The sequence below is a fragment of the Coffea arabica genome, chromosome 6c, assembly GCF_036785885.1.
Source record: "Coffea arabica cultivar ET-39 chromosome 6c, Coffea Arabica ET-39 HiFi, whole genome shotgun sequence".
In the NCBI taxonomy this organism is placed as follows: Eukaryota; Viridiplantae; Streptophyta; class Magnoliopsida; order Gentianales; family Rubiaceae; genus Coffea; species Coffea arabica.
The window spans coordinates 58482343-58500756 of NC_092320.1; the positions used below are offsets into that span (position 1 = coordinate 58482343).

Consider the following 18414-nt stretch of genomic DNA (forward strand, 5'->3'; position numbering starts at 1 on the left):
ATCCTCTCTATCCAACTTCCCTATCAGGGTTATAGTCTCTCTTTAGGGCCTCTGATAATGCATGTAATGATATTTCCATGGTTTGTCCTGGATTTCCAGTAGCCTCATCTTGTTCTCCCAATGCATCATCAAACTCAGATTCCTCCTCTTCATCAGTAACCAAAAGGTTTAGGTGACCAGATTTACACCGATGACCCTACCCAAATTTCTCTCTGCACTTGAAACACAGTCCATGAGTCCTCCTGTATTGCATCTCTTGGGTTGAGATTCTCCAAGGCTCAGGCCCTGGAGTAGGCATTGCCCTGCCTTTGAATGGCGTGTTCCTAAAGGTACTGGTAGAGGGAACTCTATAGTGAGGATTGTGGTTCTGGTGTGGAGAAGAACTCCTGGAAATACCAAATCTGTCTTTAGGCATAGTTTTCCCTCCTTCTTTGAATGTCCTTGTTTGTAGCATTAATGCTTCTTCCTAGAGTGCAGCCAATTCAAAGGCCTCTGACAGAGTTGCAGGTTTAACCATCTTTATCATAGTTTTGATTTCGTCCTTAAGTCCACTAATGAAGCTGGACACAAAATACTCCTCATCTAAATGTTGATTCCTAATCATCATGTGTGTTTTAAGTTCCTCAAACCTCTCTTGGTACTCCTTTACCTTTCCAGACTGCCTCAATTTATTAAATTCCTCCACTACATCCTTACCACTTCTGCTATCAAATCTTTTAAACAGTAAGTCTTCAAATGTTCTCCAAGTCATCCCTGGTTTTTCCAATTTAATTCCCTGAAATCAGTTGTCTACCCTCCCTTCCAAATACATTTCCACTACTTCTATCTTTTGATCCTCAGGGATCTGGTAATTTAGGCAGTACTTATTGCATTTGCGGATCCACTCCCTAGGATTTTCACCAGAAAACATAGGTAAATCAATTCTGGGAGGATTTGGTATCAGAATCTTACCCGCGTCCTTCCTTATTGTCCTGCTATTTTCAAATCCTATCTGTAGCCTTTGATTTAGTGGAGGTGTTGGCAGTAGAGGTGCCTAATCTGTCCTCGGTCTGTCCTCCTCTGGAATCAGTCTTTCTTTGCTGATCATTGCTCTCATGAAGGTACTTAACTCCTACCTCATTTCAGCTACCAAGCTTTCCATCCTTTTGTTGTTTTCTTCTAACTCAGTACAGAATTCACTTTGCATCTGTTGTTGTTGCGTCTGTGAAGCTTGTAGGCCTTCCATTACTTCTTGGAGTCGAACTTCTTGTCTCCTGATTTGTGCCTCAAGTGTCTTGAATCTGGTACTTTCTACCATTGATTCTTGGTATCGTCCAAGGATTCAGCCTGCTCTGATACCAATTGTCAGGCTACTGGCTCCATTGTTGCCCTGATCTGGAGAATTGACCGAGAATTGAGGAAGAAAGTTGCAGAGAGTTGAAGAGGGGAAGAGAGAATGGGGAGCGAGGGAAAGTAGAGAGAGAAAGTGAGAAAGAAGAAAATGAATCCTGTTATTCTGTTATGATACCTTCTTGCCCAATCACATGTGTACAAATAGGATAGACAACAGACTCACTTAATTCTTTGTAACTAAATTTGTTAATGCCTTGCGCGACGTCGTTCCACTAATTCTCAGCTCATATGAGGCCGTCACACTTATTTCTATTACTATCAGATCTAATTTTTTCAATTGAATGAAACGTCATCGTTTTCTACAATTTGGGTGAATTATTGCTTCCTGACAAAGGCCATCACCTTTTGACTACCAGCCTGAACCATTATTATGTTACCAAGTTAACAGTGATCCCTAATCTGAGCCATTATTTTTAAGATCCAAAACTATCCCAAATCTAGAGTGAATAACCCATTTCATAATGGGTCTTTTATTTGTCTATAGCTTGACATGGACTCTATTTTCAGCCCATATTAAAATCAAGGTTAAGTTGAAATCTTATTTAGTTTCAGATTCGGCCAAATGCCCTAATAGGCTTCCAATCAATCTGCCCTTACATGATGACACCAACAGTAATATATTAGAATAAAGGGAACATAATAAAAAGTTTTTTTCATTCATTAGTCATTGGTCGAGAATCAACCACCACTACAAGAAATATATTTTTCAGTGACAAAAATTTATGTGACAACAAAAATCTTGTCACAGATAACCTAATTCAGTGACGACATTAGGTGTCATCACAGATGAGTACAGCACAAGCATAATCAGTGACAACATTGGAAGTTGTCATTCTCAACTCGTCACGAAATAGTTGGCGCGCATCTCATTTGATGCCGCGGGAAATGATTTTATGACAACTCAAGTAAAGTCGTCACAAACGCTCTCTCTACAGTGACAACATAACTTCTTGTCATTGAAAGTCTACCCGGTTCCAATTTTGTGACAACTTTTTGCATCACTGTATACTACAGTATTTTCATCAACTTTCACTAATTGTACTATGACACCCTAATTTTATTTTTTAGCCCCCAATTCTTTTATATTAGCAAAAGCACCGAAGATATGACACCCTAATTTTATAATTTAGCCCCTATTCATTATGTATTAACAAAATGCAAATGATATAATAACAAACTATTTTTAAATATTTGTAATTTTTGCTAAGTTGACATAATAGACATGTCTGAGCATAAAATTTTTTTCATGAATTGTTTATTATTACTTATAACAACCCCCAAAAATCAATAACTGAAATAATTTGAAAATGTGTAATTGAATATAATTTGTAGTCTAATGTTAGCACTGTGAAAGATTAGTATAACGTGTAATACATCGTAAGTAATAATTATTTTCATATGGAATGGGTATATACGAAATTAAAATTATTCAGTAAAATATCTGTCGTGCAATAAGATTGAGAGTTGTAACACATTTAACAGAATATTTGATTACATGTTTCTTTTAATTTATTATAAAAACTAAGTAATAGACAAAGAGTAGGATAAGCATGAGTAAGAAGTGCTATACTGTATATAAGCAATTCTATGCATGTTAAATTTTTGAAACATGTTTTATTGTGTAAGTTTTATTGTAAGGTAATTTCTTAAATAATTTGTATATTGAGTTGTCCAAACCCAAAAAGATGTATATAGACACAAACAAGCACACATATATATACATGCACAAAAAAGAAACCAATATCAAATAATTTATTTGATATTTATAGATGAGATTAAGGAAAAAAAAAGAGATTAAGAATGAAAAAAGAAACCTGAAAAAAAAATTTTGACCAGGGAAAAAAAAAAGAAAAAAGATGTATGAAGCTAAAGGCGCGAATCCTGGAATCTCAAAGACGTGCTTAGATGCCAAAAAAAAAAAAGAGCGCCAGTCTGAAATCTGAAAGAGGCGCGAGGCGGGTGGCTGAAATCTCTACAAAACGACGTCGTTTTTGGTTGTTCACAGACAAACAAAAGTCTCGCCGCTTCTCTCTTCCAACACTTAGACAAATTTCATTCTCAGTATTTCCTTCCTATGGTGAACACCGAAAAACTCTGGACCTCAAACACCTTCTGCTTCCGCAAAATGCTCCTCTAAAGCACCATTGACGAGTGCCAATCTTCAGGTCAAGCTCGCCGAAGAAGCGAAGTCAAAACACTTCCAAGCTCCCTCCTCGTTCCGCGACTTCAGCTTAGACTTTTCTCCGACCCCCTCTTCAGCTAATTGTGCGGTATGTGTTTTTTTTTTTTTTTTGCTTTCAAAAGCTGCTCAGCCTTCTATTGTAAAGACTAATTTATGAACTAGATTGTTAATTAGCAGTGGGGAAGGTAATACTCTTGGCCAAATCGCATCCGAAACAATTGCGATCTGGAGTATGAACAGTGTTAGGGCATTGTGAGTTAAATTTTCTTCTAGACCTTGTGTATTATGTTGTGGAAGTAAAGCTAGCTTATGGCTTACTGTTGACCCACATTTGACATATATGACATATGATATATCTACATGGGCATTTTAGGAGGCGTGAGGTTTTGGGAGGCTGGCAAGGGGTTTGAAGTGCGCAAATCAAAGGGAGGGCTTTATAACTATATCTGGAACTTTATTAACTTAACCAGATCGAGAAAGGAGTTTGTAGCACTTATCTAATAAATTACATGGCTATGATACTTAAGAAGACATGCTTAATATACAAAGTTATTTTATCTAAGGGTTTGGAGCTGAAATTGTAGATATATCTTAAATTTTAGTCATGAAGAATCATGTGGTTAGTTGAGATTGAATGATACATTTTAGAAATGCACTCTTATCATCTGCAATTGAGTTGGATATTTGAGCTATCTGCTTCGCTTGAGAGCAGATTACTGTTCTTGTTCCTCATGTTATCGGCTTCAATACCATCTATGAGAGTCAAGGAACTTCATCAATGATAAGAATATAATGCCTTAATTTTCCTCCTTACTAGAGTTAAATGCAACAACATTTTAAGTGAACATAACTTTTCAAGGCCATGGTAATTAGACCTCTGGAGAGGTCACAAGTATTAAGGAACTACTCTTTTGCTCGCTGCCGCAAGAACCAAATTTATGAGCTTGATATCCATCTCGTAAGCTAATTCCTCTATGTATAAGCTCATATTATCATGCATGTCATGCTTTCCATCTTGTATTACACAAATTTGGAAGCAAAGCTAGAAGCAACATTGGTGCCTGATCTCCATTTTGTTTTTTAGATGTATATAAGCGGCTTGTCCAGGATGGTAAGAAAGCTGGTTTCTTTCAGTTGCTGGCTACGCAAACTGTCAGTGCTGTATGGCATGTAAGTATGAGCTATAGTTTTTTTCTTTCATTTCCTTTCTTTTGAGAAGACATGGTTTCATTAGTTTAGTATTATATTTCTGATCATATATCACTATCGGAATTGGTAGTAGTTGTATTCATGGAAGTTAAACATTTATGTTCCTAACAGGTGCATGGGTCCTTATTGTAAAATATATATTAATTAGCTAAATACAGGTTCTCTTCTTGGTTTCTTAAAATCAGCTAATTATAGTTTCTTTTAAGCTAAAAGCATCTGAGTAACAGAATCGATTTTATGCAGAAAGGCTATTTATGAGGAGCAGTCTTCTAGTTAGTTTTGAAAACAGCTTTTTAGGTTGGAGAAATTTTAAAAGTGAAACGTAATTCCAAATTTTTGGAGTTCACCTTTTGGATGATCACCTTTTCTAATCAGCTTCAGAAAAGCTGAATCGAACAAGGGCAGCTTATTTTTCTTGCATGGTCTAATTAGTTTTGATAACCTGTGCATGCTAACAATTTCAACAACATGATTCTGTAGGGTACTGGCAAATAAAACTTGATTGCTTGTGTTGGCCATCTTCTATGATTTGGCTATATACTTGGCTTTCCTGAATCAGGAATATTGGTCGATGCAATATGTTGTTGTTTCTTGAGCTGCATGGAGCACATTTTGGTGCCATCCATTTGGTCCTATTTACTGATTTTATTGTGATATAAGAAAAGAATATAGTTGTTATCTTTGGAAGATAACTTAACAAATTGATATGGAAATCCGGATGTTTCCATACAATCAAAAGTTGCAATGTTGGAAAGAGTTATAGGACGACAATTGCAGGCTCGAGGAAAAGATGGACTAAAACCACAGTGGAATGTTAGTAATTTAATTAATATATGGTCTTGCTGCTTATGGAAGAGCATGACCAAAAAGGGTAGAATAGAAGTAAAGGGCGGATGTACAAGGGTGAGATTGAATGGGATAAAGTCTTGGTTGTGTTCTTGGCTTCCTGATTATCACCATGTTTAACATCATGGAAAATTTGTCAAATGCAATAAAGAGAAGAAGGCATGTTTTCAATTTATATTTGTATTTAATATGTGTTTCCACATTCCTTTATATCTTTGATGCTCTGATCTCGGGCTGTTATGATGACCTGTGTTTGATGCTTATATTCTTTGATAATAGTCCCCAGGTCATTTTCTTCCTAATTGCATTATCCTTTGTATTATTGCCATCTGAAAGCAAATGCATCTTTGTTACCCCAATTTTGGTGATAATACTTCTCCCTTCCCTTGAGACGCAACATGTCCACTAGCCATATGACCTTTCATTTTCCCCCTTTTTTTAGATAATAAATAATCTGAATATCACCTCATTACATAATAAAATGTATCTGTTGTGTCGCAGGGATTGTATCCTGGGTACATGATTTTCTTTGTTCAGTCTGCTTTGTTTATTGCTGGTTCAAGAGGTATGAATATGGTCTTTACTTTGGCATATTGTGCTTAGGAATGTATTTCATCATTTGCCTGGATGTCTAATTTCTTTTGTGGTATAAATAAATTGTTTGCTCTTCATAGTTATTACAATTCAGGCACTTGAATTCTGGTTCTACAAAATAGAGATTCATTTTTAATACAATTGGGTTGCTTGATGTCAATTTAGTTGCTTGATGGCACTTGAAATCTGGTTCCACCAAATCTGATTCCACCAAATCTGATTCCTGTTTAATGCAATTGAGTTGCTTGAGGCTGATTTAGGTGCTTGAAATCTTGTTCATGTTTAATTACAGCCATTGAGGTGCTGGATGTTGCAACCAAAACTTTAGTGTTTTTAATGCAAATGTGTTTGAACGTTGGGATGTATTCCACTTTTTTCTTTGTCGAACTCATCTAAATTTTTCTGTATCAGAATTTTTTTTTGTGCTAAGGAAAAAGAGGCACCTGTGATTGTGTGTGTGTGTGTGTTTTTTTTTCTTGATATACTGTGTGGTTCACGATCATCTAGGCTCTCAATGATTTTAGGATTTCATTGTTGTTATTGTTATTGTTATTGCATATATATTTGTGAACATGCAGATATTTATTGTGTTTGTATTGTTATTCTATATTTCACAGAATATACATTCAATGTCTTATTTGCTATAATTTCACTTTATTTTTGTGTTAATCAATTTACTTAGATTGCTATAATTTCAAATTAGAGTGACATTAGTTTTTATAATATGGTGCCTATCTAGAAGTGTAGTTCCAGTTTTAACACCAGTGCTCATTGCTTCAATTTTGGTAACGTGTAGGTTCTAACACGATTCCCAAGAAGAAGAAGCCAGTCATTGCTGTGAAGATGGTTTTTGAATTCAAGACTACAAGGCCTATCGTGCTCATGTTTTGTTCTAGATGGGAATCGTGCTCATATTTTTGTATAGAACTTTACTACTCTCTATTGTGGATGGGAAATCACTAGTATTGTAACTGAATGGCTTATTTTGGATGGTGCATGGTTTATGACTCATTTGAGGCAACATTTACATATATATGTATTTGGGTTGATCTTCTATTGGAAATGAATGTTGGCTTTCTTTTCGTATGTTGGCTTTTTTTTTCTCCTTGCTACTCAATGAACGTTTTGTGATTGTTGGCAGCTATGTTGCGTAATTAACATTAGATTATTGCTTTTTACAAAAAAATAAATGACAATAAAAAAGTTGTCACCGCCAACAAGTTTCACTAGTGACACCAGAAAGTCGTCACTTTTTATGGATGGAAAACAATGACAACAAAAGTTGTCACTGAACGGAAGCATAATGTGACAACTCCAAGGGTTGACTATGACAAGAATTTAGCTAGCTTAGTGACAATAAAAGTCGTCACACAATGTACAACAATGAGTGACGACAAGAGTCATCACAAAAGCAAAATCGTTTGTGACGACTTTCAACAGTCGTCACATGGACCCCCTTTTGTGACATAGAACTAGTGACAGCTCTGTAACAACAGTAAAAGTCGTCACTGACTTGTTTTGTGACGACTTCTGAATTTTTAGTGACGACTTTCGCCTGTCACAGAAACGCAATTTTCTTGTAGTATGCACCTTTAGCCCAGCTTTTCACGTACATGCTGAACTATAGAATGAAAAGAGTCAATACATCCCTAGATTGACAAAGGGAAAACCAAAATAGAGTTAAGAAACAAAACATATTTTTTTAAGATGATATGCTCAGTACATGTAAGTTTTCTTTGTGTATGATATGCTGCAACTCTTTGTAGCAGAAAATTTAAAAATTTCGCAAGGATTCTTGGTCATGATACAAGAATAGATGTGCTTAGACTTGGAGCTTTGATTAAAAAAAAAAAGAAATTACAATTCATATCGTACTTTTTTGAACCGTTGAAATGCGTAGAGAAAACGTAATTTTGTCTTTCAGAAAAAGAGTGTGCAGCAGCTATTATAGGAGATAAAATAGTTTAATGATAAAGGAAAATACAAGATAAGATATATGACCAGAAAACGTCCATTATAAAACGTGACACTTCCGTTAATTTCTTGTTAGAAGTTTTACCGGGTAAAAGGAGTACAAGAAAATTAGTAAAATTGTTCCTTGTGTGTGGTTATCCCACCTTGTGTGCTTCATTGTTAAGATAAAGTATTATTTCAAATAATTATTTAGAATAATTACTATAGCACTTTTTGTGATGTGATGTATGTGAGATAAAAAATGATTGGGAATATAAAAAGGTTGATTAGAAAAATGTATTTTTATGATGCAAGAGAAAATTTTATTTGGAAAAATTTACTATCCAAACATAAGATAAAAAAGAAGGAAGAGAAGCAAACTGCCAGTTAAGTTTTCAAATTTCAATTGTGTTAATCTAGTCCTCAAATTTAGAAGGAAGCATTTTGTTCTATGTCCCGCTATGGATATATGCCAATCCGTCCTTATGCATATACCTCAATAGGTAGGCTGAGAGTAAAGGTGTCAAAATGGGTGACTTATGTGGGTTTGAATTAGTTAAAATAGGTAATACATATAAATAAGTTAACTCATTTATACTCATTTAATTAGATAGGTATAAATGGGTAAGTCAAAAATTGAATTGGGTAATCCAATTACTCATTTATAACCCATTTATTTTAACTTTTTGTAAACTCATTTAAATTCATTTTTGCAAACTAAATTATCAATTTACACCACATTTTGCACCCATCATTAGTTTTAAATATATACTTATAATAATCAATAAGTCTAATTACCAATTTTTTCCCGTCCGTACTCTATGTAGTAAAATTACATATTATTTAATGATTGAACAATAATAATATAAAAATTGAACTAAGTACTATAAAAGTTAATATAAAAACATTAAAAAATCTTGAAACCCTAGCATTTTTTTGTGTGTAAATTTAAAATTTGATTTTGGAAAGGTAAGAAAAGAGGCTAAAACTTGTCATAAATTGATAATGCTGAAAAATGAGCAAGTTAATAAACTAAGAGAAAATAAAATGATAAGATAAAACCAACAAATAATAATAATAATAATAATAATGAAACAAAAGTAGTTAACATCATAATAAAATGAAAAATCTGAAAAACAAAGGTGGGGAAAGAGAGGAGGTTTGATGGGTTACAATTCTAAATGGGTTATTGGGTTTGATAGATTAGCCAATAATACCCATTTAAATGGGTATTATTGGGCAATGACGGAGCCAAGGGGGGGTTGAGCCTAAGTTGTGAAAATTTTAATTCATAATATGTAAATATATGTATAAAACAAAGTTGGTCCCCCCTAATTTTTTACAATTTTAGTTTATATTATGAGACTTTATATATATATATATGTGTGTGTGTGTGTGTGTGTGTGTGTGTGTGTATGTATATGAATTAGCCACCTTTGATTTAATTTTTTCTTCAAAAAAGTTATTTATTATATATATATATATATATATATATATATATATATATATATATATATCTATGTGTGTCTATATATATATATATATATCTATGTGTGTCTATGAATTAGCAACCTTTGATTTAATTTTTTCTTCAAAAAAGTTACTTATTTTTTATTGTACTAATTATTTAACATTCAAAAAATTAAACATATAATTTGATGATCCATAGTAAATTGACCCAATTTGATGTGTTATAATAAAAGACTCAATTCATAATTATCAATGGACTAAAACAAAAATAATTACTTTAGTGGTCCATATACAAATATACAACTTAGCCTCATTGATAAAAATTAAAAATTAGTGATCTATCCTCTTGTTAACCCATACACAAATATACAAATAATTATTTGAAGGCCTGGTGAAGACAAGAAATTGAGTGATATATTTTGTTGCTGACAAATTGATTATATTCGTTCTCACTTTTCCTATATCAACTGCAACTATAGAACATGCATTTTCAATTATGAATATAATCAAAACAAAGGTCTAAAACAAGATAAAAGATAATTTCTTGGATGATTGTCTAACAATGAACATAAAAAAAGGAAGTTGTTCAAACATTTAGCACTGATTCAATTATAGGTGAATTTAGTTCTATGAAAGAACGTAAAACTCAATTTACTTTTAAGAAAAGAGGTTGAAATTTCAAGGTATGCTAACATAACTTTTATTTTTTATTAATTGAAAATAGTTATATTATATTGTATAGTTATATTTTTGTTTTTGCACAAGTGGCATATTAGAGCATCTTCTCATAATGTAAAATTTGGGTAGTTTGTGATGTTATAAGATATTTAATCAAAGGTTATTTCTTGTCCTAATTTTTGTTATGATTATGCTGCATATTTATGAAATAGACATACCTTTATAATTAAAATTAAAATTTGATATTTTAAGATGTCATATATTTAAATAAATGAAAATTATTTTGAACATAACATATTAAGATAATTTTGTTCAGAAAAATTTTGGCCTCCCTCCCAAGGAAAATATCTTGGCTTCATTCTATAGTTTATAGAATGGACATTTTCAATTATGAAGATAATCAAAACAAAGTTCCAAAACAAGATAAAAGATCATTTCTTGAATGATTGCCTAACAATGTACATAAAAAAAGGAAATTGTTTGAAAATTTAGTATTAATTCAATTTTAGATAAATTTAGTTCTATGAAAGAACATAAAACTCAATTTACTTTTAATAAAAGAGGATGAAATTTCAAGGTATGTTAACATAACTTTTATCTTTTTTTAACTGAAAATAGTTATATTTATATTGTATAGTTAGATTTTTGTTTTTGCACAAGCAACATATTGGAGCATATTCTCATAATATGCAACTTAGATGGTCTGTGATGTTATAAGATATTTAATAAAATGTTATTTTTTGTCTTAATTTTAGTTATGACTATGCTACATATTTATGAAATAGACATACCTTTATAGTTAAAGTTAATATTTGATATTTTAAGATAGCATATTTTTAAATAAATAAAAATTATTTTAAACATAACATATTAAGATAATTTTGTTCGAAAAAATTTTGGCCCTCCAAGGAAAAAATCCTGGCTCTGTCACTGTTTACACGCTTGATAAAATTGTGAACTGTGTCAGAGGTAAACAAAGTCTTTCACCTTTTTACATAGCTAATGTAGACACCAAATTTTGATTATTTCATTTTTTATCATTTATTTTTTTTTAATTAATTGGGTTAGATTCATCATTTTCATTTTTGTAAGATGTTAAAAGTGGCTTTAATTCTCTTAAAATTTGGTTTGAAAATTGTTAATTTATTTTCAATTGATTTTTGAAGAAAAATGAAAATGAAAAAGAAAGGAAAAATGAGTGGATAGGTGGAAGTGTGCATGTTGGACAAGTGTACAAAATAATCATTAGACAAGTGTCTAAGGAATTATAGGACAAGTGTATAGGAGGGTAGGTGTCAAGGACACTTGGTGGGCTGAGGGATTTTTTTGAAACAAAAAACAAAAAAAGAAGAAACAAGCTACGGGGAAGTGGAACGGAAAAAGGGGGGCAGAAACAAAAAGGAGGAAAATAGTGAAGGCTTGGGAGAGGAAGGAAGAAAACTGAAAGAGAATGGCGGCGGACGGCTGCTAAAGGGTAAGAAACTAAAAGAAAAAAAATCGAAAAGGCTTTGGGGGTTTTTAGGCTGAGAAATAGGGGGGGCTTGGTCTGAAAAGGAAGATGAGAGCTTCGTGAGGAGGTAGCGGACAAAGGGCTTTCGAAAAAGGAAAGAAACAGAGGGGCGGCGGAGGCTGGATGAAAAACAGAAGAAAAGAAAGAAACCGAGGGAGATGGCCGATTAAAAAACAAGGGGGCTAAAAACAGAGGGGCGGCGGAGGCTGGATGAAAAACAGAAGAAAAGAAAGAAACCGAGGGAGATGGCCGATTAAAAAACAAGGGGGCTAAAAACAGAGGGGATGTCTACGGAGGCTTTTGGCCAAGAGGAAACACAGAGGAAAGAAAACAGAAATGGCGGCCAAAAGGAAAAGAGAGAGAGGTCTGAAACGAAACAGAGGGGAAATGAAACAAGCTGAGGGCGGCTGGGGTTCTTGGCAATGAAAGCTTCAGCGAAGTGTAAAGGAAAAGAAACTGGGCAAGAAACAGAGGAGCCACCGCTACCCGGAGTCGTCATCACTGGAATTTTCCGCTGCCGCCGTCGGAATCCATCGCCATCACCTCATCTGAATTCAGCACCGCCACTGGCAGCTCACTGTAAGTTATCCCTTTCATTTGTATTTCAATTTTTCCTCGAGCATAAGTTTTGGAAAGTTTCAAATGGGTCTGCCGTGACTTTGTGGTTGCGTTTTCCTTGCTGATAATCTGTAATTCTTTGTTTGCATATGCTTCCTGTGTTTGATTGGGCTGAACCCTTTGCTTTTCTGATAATTTTGGGGCCAGTTACAACATAAATTGAGCGAAAATCTGTTGAATTTTTTAATGCCTTTAACCTGTTCGACAAAATGCCTGACTGAAATTCCTTATTGAAAGAACCGGCTAAGATTTCGATGTGTTGCAGTCTTGCATTTTTCTGTTGCTTTATGCTTCCCACCGTATGAATTTGAATTGAAATGGCATGTGAAGGAGCTTGTGTGATTTTTGTTTTGATTGGGAATGGTCAGACTCAAGTTTTTTTTTTGATGTTCTGTCCGCAAGGAAGGACGAAAATGGCCACTGACGTTGAATCTGTTTGGGGAAGATGACTACTTGTCTCAATTTTTAAATTTCAGTACCTCCATTTTCTTTTGGTTTGTGATTTCGCCCCAAAGCTTTTAGAACTTACTGTTTCGGCCCCCCAAACCTTCATAATTCATTCAATTAAGTCCCTATTTTGTTATGATTGAACCCCAAGTTCCCCCCTTATTCTGGTATGGCCCAAAATCTGGGAAAATTGAACTAATTTTATCCTTTTAAGTTTAATCCTCTGTTTGCATATTTTATGCGATTGTTGGATAGATTAATTCTAGGTATTTAATTCATAACCAAAGCTTAATCATTTTTAGCTGGGTTGTATCTTGTTGGGTTTAGTATTATGGTTTAGGTTGTGGGTCATAACTTTTGTTTGGGTTTAATTAATATTTGTTTGGGTTTTTTGGGCTTAAGAAGGTTAAAATTCAAAACTTTTGGTTGGGTTGTTGTTTCATTTGGTTGGGCTTTATTTGGTAAAAAGTGGGTTGACTCATTTCAATATCTTGGACTTCTAATTGGGCCAAGTGGTCTTGGCCCAAGAAAAGTAATAAAATGACCCATTCCTTTTTGTTTTGGACTTCCGTTGGGCCTGGAAGGTTTTAGCCCAAGCAAATGAGGAAAAACGGCCCAAGTGGCTTGATCCATTAAGAAACCAGAGAACGAATTTGCAGATCAGCCCCTGTACTTTTCTTCAATTTCACTAGGGCCCTACAAACTTTCAATGCTGTCAATTGGGTCCCTAAATTAATTGCAAATAGGTCCCTGAACTTTATTTTTCTTTAATGTTGACCTCCAAACTTTGTTAATTATTGCAATCAAGTCCTCCATTGTTTTAATTTCTTGCATGTAGATTGTTTATATGATTTAATTCATTTAATTTCATGATTCATTTTTATCTTTTGTGATTATTTTCTTGATTAAAGTGATGCCTTGATGCTTTTATTATTTTGGAGGGTAAGTAAGTTGATTTCACTCCATTAGAGCTTCATTTCAAGGGAGGTATAATTTCTTTTATCCCTTTTGTCTCTCCTATATGGTCCAATGTGCTAAGTGTGAATCGCATGCCTAATTTGCTCTCATTACCATTCTTTAGTTCCATTATTTCATTCATTCTTGCTTTTATTAAATTATTCTTTTAAATGGGGTATGTGTACACCTCTTGGCTTGTAATAGATAGGGCTGTGGCGAGCAATTTGGTCCATTTTCCCCTTCCCCTTTTTGTTTTAGTTAGTGAATGTAATAGGTTCATTAGTTGGTTGCATGCCTACGTGTTAAGTGTTTAATCGCTTTATTAGGTCCTTGCATCTAGTCGAGCATGCTAAATGTTACGTGCTACGTGTTTATGAGTATTTAGTATGTCTACTTGCTTTCCATAGTGTGGATGAATGGAATGGATGAATGTACGTCACCACACTAGTCCAACGCTAGTTGTGGCTTCTTTTATCGTTTCCACTAGTCCAACGCTAGTCGGAATTCATAGAATGGGCTAGTCCAACGCTAGACCCTTAGGGATTTTCCCTCGATAGTACATCATTTGCTTGTTCACCACATATCACGCATTTTCCTTAGTTTTATCATTTGGCATGATCCTCGAACCCCTTTTCCTCTCATTTTAGGTTTTGCATCCCATACTAGCTATAGGGTTCATTTTGCTTGAGTGTCCCCTTCCGATAAGGGAAACGAGCGAGTGTGGCTACTCGATAGCCTTAGCACGCTAGTTTTGCCTTCTAATCAAAGGGAAAATTGAAGTCGAAAAAGTTAGGAGTCATTCCCATACCCGACCTGATGCATTCCTTTAGGTTCATTCATTCTCATTTATCACTTACTCATTTTTTTCCAATTCACATTTCCTCGTCACTTTTCCTTTCCTTATTGTTCAATTTGATTTCTACTTCACAAAATTGCACCTAATTACACCTATATGCACTTATCACTATATTTCATACACTTGCACACAAACACTTGGATTTTTTCATACAATTTCACACGTTCACCTTTTTATACACTTGCACACTTGCACTTTAGCCATCATTTGCATTAATCGACCTCTATAAGGTTTTCCTTTATTGGCCGCCACAATTCATGTGGTTGGGACCAAAAACCTTACAAGAGACATTTTAGAATGTAGGTTTGCATTTTTCCTTCATTGTACATTCATGTAGTGCATCCAAATGTAATAAATTCTTTGGTTAAAACAAGAAAATCTTTGATTAAATCATGCAACTAGCCTTGGCTAGGTCAAAGGGGTGCCTTGGATTTTATCCTTGCCTTCCCCTTTGTCAAATGTGACTCCCGAACCTTTTTTTTTTTTTTTTGGTTTACGTAGACTAGGAGTCGTTTAAAAAGGGTTTCTCACGCTTTTTCCTATTTTTCTTAAAAAATACATTTTTTAGGTGACTTGGTACACCTTAACTCATTACCAAGTGGCGACTCCGTATTTAGTTTTAAAAACCCTTTTTAAACTATAATTTTGGGTCAAATCGTCGCATTCTCAAAACCCCATTTAGACCCATTTTTCTTTTAAATCACGATTCATTTTCCAATCACAAAATACATTTTTTTAAAAACCATTTTATTTATTTATCAAAAAATGGGGCGCGACAGCTAACTGAACTATTTTTTCTTTATAATTAACTCACAGAATTCCTGAAACAAATAACATTACATTACACCCCATTCCGTCTACTTTTTCATCAGTTCAAAGGGATGGAAGTCATGATAACCTATGTAACGTAGCAATGCATCAGGGACAATGACAACATTTTAGTTACATCAATTATTGCTCAAATCAATTCTGTGGGTTAAGTGAGATTTTGAAATAGGTTGGAGATCTTTGGAACAGTTTACCGGCATAAAATTTTGAAATTTATTTTTTATTTAAAATGTTATGCACAGCCCAATCCCACAATGAAAAATATAAAAATATTTCAATCATGACTATTCTTTTAAGCATGCGGGCCATAACAAACAATCAGAGTAGGGTACACTCAAATTGGTATCGTTCTTTACTTATTTTTTTTCTTCTAAAAATTGTCTTGGTATGCAATTGGAGTAGAACATAGTACTAAGTTAAGTTGACAATTATTATAATTTACTATAAATAATCATTATTATATGAATAAGAGAAGATTAGATGTGCAATTTCTTGATAACAATTTCACAAGGGGAGAAAAAATTTGAAGCCCGAAAATATTAGACACTGATAAATAGAAAGACAAATATTAAAGTAGATGAAGTCCTTTCATGATGAAATTGGTTGTACATAAAATTTTAAATTAAAAAAGGGAATTTTAAATTCAGGGTAAAGTACGCGAGAGGTTAACGAACTATTTCAAAATGTTACATAACCCAGTGAATTCATTTAAGGAAGAGGAATATAGCAAAATATCAAAATTGCTCCTACTAAGCTGGTGGTCTTGGCTTCAAAGATCTTCAAAGCTTTAACAAAGCTTTGCTAGGCAAACAGATTTGGAGGCTCCTCACATGCCCCAATTTGTTGCTTAGCAAAGTTTTGAAAGCCAGGTACTACCCTAAAACAACCCTCTTCAACTGCGAAATCAAAGGAAATGCATCATGGATATGGAAAAGTTTAATGTCCGCAAGAGAGGTGGTGCAATGCGGAGCTAGGAAACAGATTGGAAATGGGAACAACACCAGAATTTGGGAAGATGCTTGGTTGTTGGAAGGAAAGGGTGGTAAGATTGAATCCACAAAACCCCCTGGTTGCAATATCACAACAGTTAGTGAATTGATAGCCTCCTTTAGGTGGAAATCAACTCTCATCTTCAGGCTCTTTAGTTCACAAAATTGCACCTAATTACACCTATATGCACTTATCACTATATTTCATACACTTGCACACAAACACTTGGATTTTTTCATACAATTTCACACGTTCACCTTTTTATACACTTGCACACTTGCACTTTAGCCATCATTTGCATTAATCGACCTCTATAAGGTTTTCCTTTATTGGCCGCCACAATTCATGTGGTTGGGACCAAAAACCTTACAAGAGACATTTTAGAATGTAGGTTTGCATTTTTCCTTCATTGTACATTCATGTAGTGCATCCAAATGTAATAAATTCTTTGGTTAAAACAAGAAAATCTTTGATTAAATCATGCAACTAGCCTTGGCTAGGTCAAAGGGGTGCCTTGGATTTTATCCTTGCCTTCCCCTTTGTCAAATGTGACTCCCGAACCTTTTTTTTTTTTTTTTGGTTTACGTAGACTAGGAGTCGTTTAAAAAGGGTTTCTCACGCTTTTTCCTATTTTTCTTAAAAAATACATTTTTTAGGTGACTTGGTACACCTTAACTCATTACCAAGTGGCGACTCCGTATTTAGTTTTAAAAACCCTTTTTAAACTATAATTTTGGGTCAAATCGTCGCATTCTCAAAACCCCATTTAGACCCATTTTTCTTTTAAATCACGATTCATTTTCCAATCACAAAATACATTTTTTTAAAAACCATTTTATTTATTTATCAAAAAATGGGGCGCGACAGCTAACTGAACTATTTTTTCTTTATAATTAACTCACAGAATTCCTGAAACAAATAACATTACATTACACCCCATTCCGTCTACTTTTTCATCAGTTCAAAGGGATGGAAGTCATGATAACCTATGTAACGTAGCAATGCATCAGGGACAATGACAACATTTTAGTTACATCAATTATTGCTCAAATCAATTCTGTGGGTTAAGTGAGATTTTGAAATAGGTTGGAGATCTTTGGAACAGTTTACCGGCATAAAATTTTGAAATTTATTTTTTATTTAAAATGTTATGCACAGCCCAATCCCACAATGAAAAATATAAAAATATTTCAATCATGACTATTCTTTTAAGCATGCGGGCCATAACAAACAATCAGAGTAGGGTACACTCAAATTGGTATCGTTCTTTACTTATTTTTTTTCTTCTAAAAATTGTCTTGGTATGCAATTGGAGTAGAACATAGTACTAAGTTAAGTTGACAATTATTATAATTTACTATAAATAATCATTATTATATGAATAAGAGAAGATTAGATGTGCAATTTCTTGATAACAATTTCACAAGGGGAGAAAAAATTTGAAGCCCGAAAATATTAGACACTGATAAATAGAAAGACAAATATTAAAGTAGATGAAGTCCTTTCATGATGAAATTGGTTGTACATAAAATTTTAAATTAAAAAAGGGAATTTTAAATTCAGGGTAAAGTACGCGAGAGGTTAACGAACTATTTCAAAATGTTACATAACCCAGTGAATTCATTTAAGGAAGAGGAATATAGCAAAATATCAAAATTGCTCCTACTAAGCTGGTGGTCTTGGCTTCAAAGATCTTCAAAGCTTTAACAAAGCTTTGCTAGGCAAACAGATTTGGAGGCTCCTCACATGCCCCAATTTGTTGCTTAGCAAAGTTTTGAAAGCCAGGTACTACCCTAAAACAACCCTCTTCAACTGCGAAATCAAAGGAAATGCATCATGGATATGGAAAAGTTTAATGTCCGCAAGAGAGGTGGTGCAATGCGG

The 18414-nt window shown here is 34.0% G+C and overlaps 1 long non-coding RNA gene across 1 annotated transcript; it reads left to right on the forward strand.

Moving 5' to 3' along the window:
- The first annotated feature begins 4641 nt into the window (after window positions 1-4641).
- On the forward strand, window positions 4642-7220 carry LOC140008135 (uncharacterized). The gene is made up of 3 exons (XR_011815537.1): window positions 4642-4744; window positions 6131-6194; window positions 7020-7220. It is a non-coding gene; the product is annotated as an uncharacterized lncRNA (long non-coding RNA).
- The last annotated feature ends 11194 nt before the right edge of the window (window positions 7221-18414 follow it).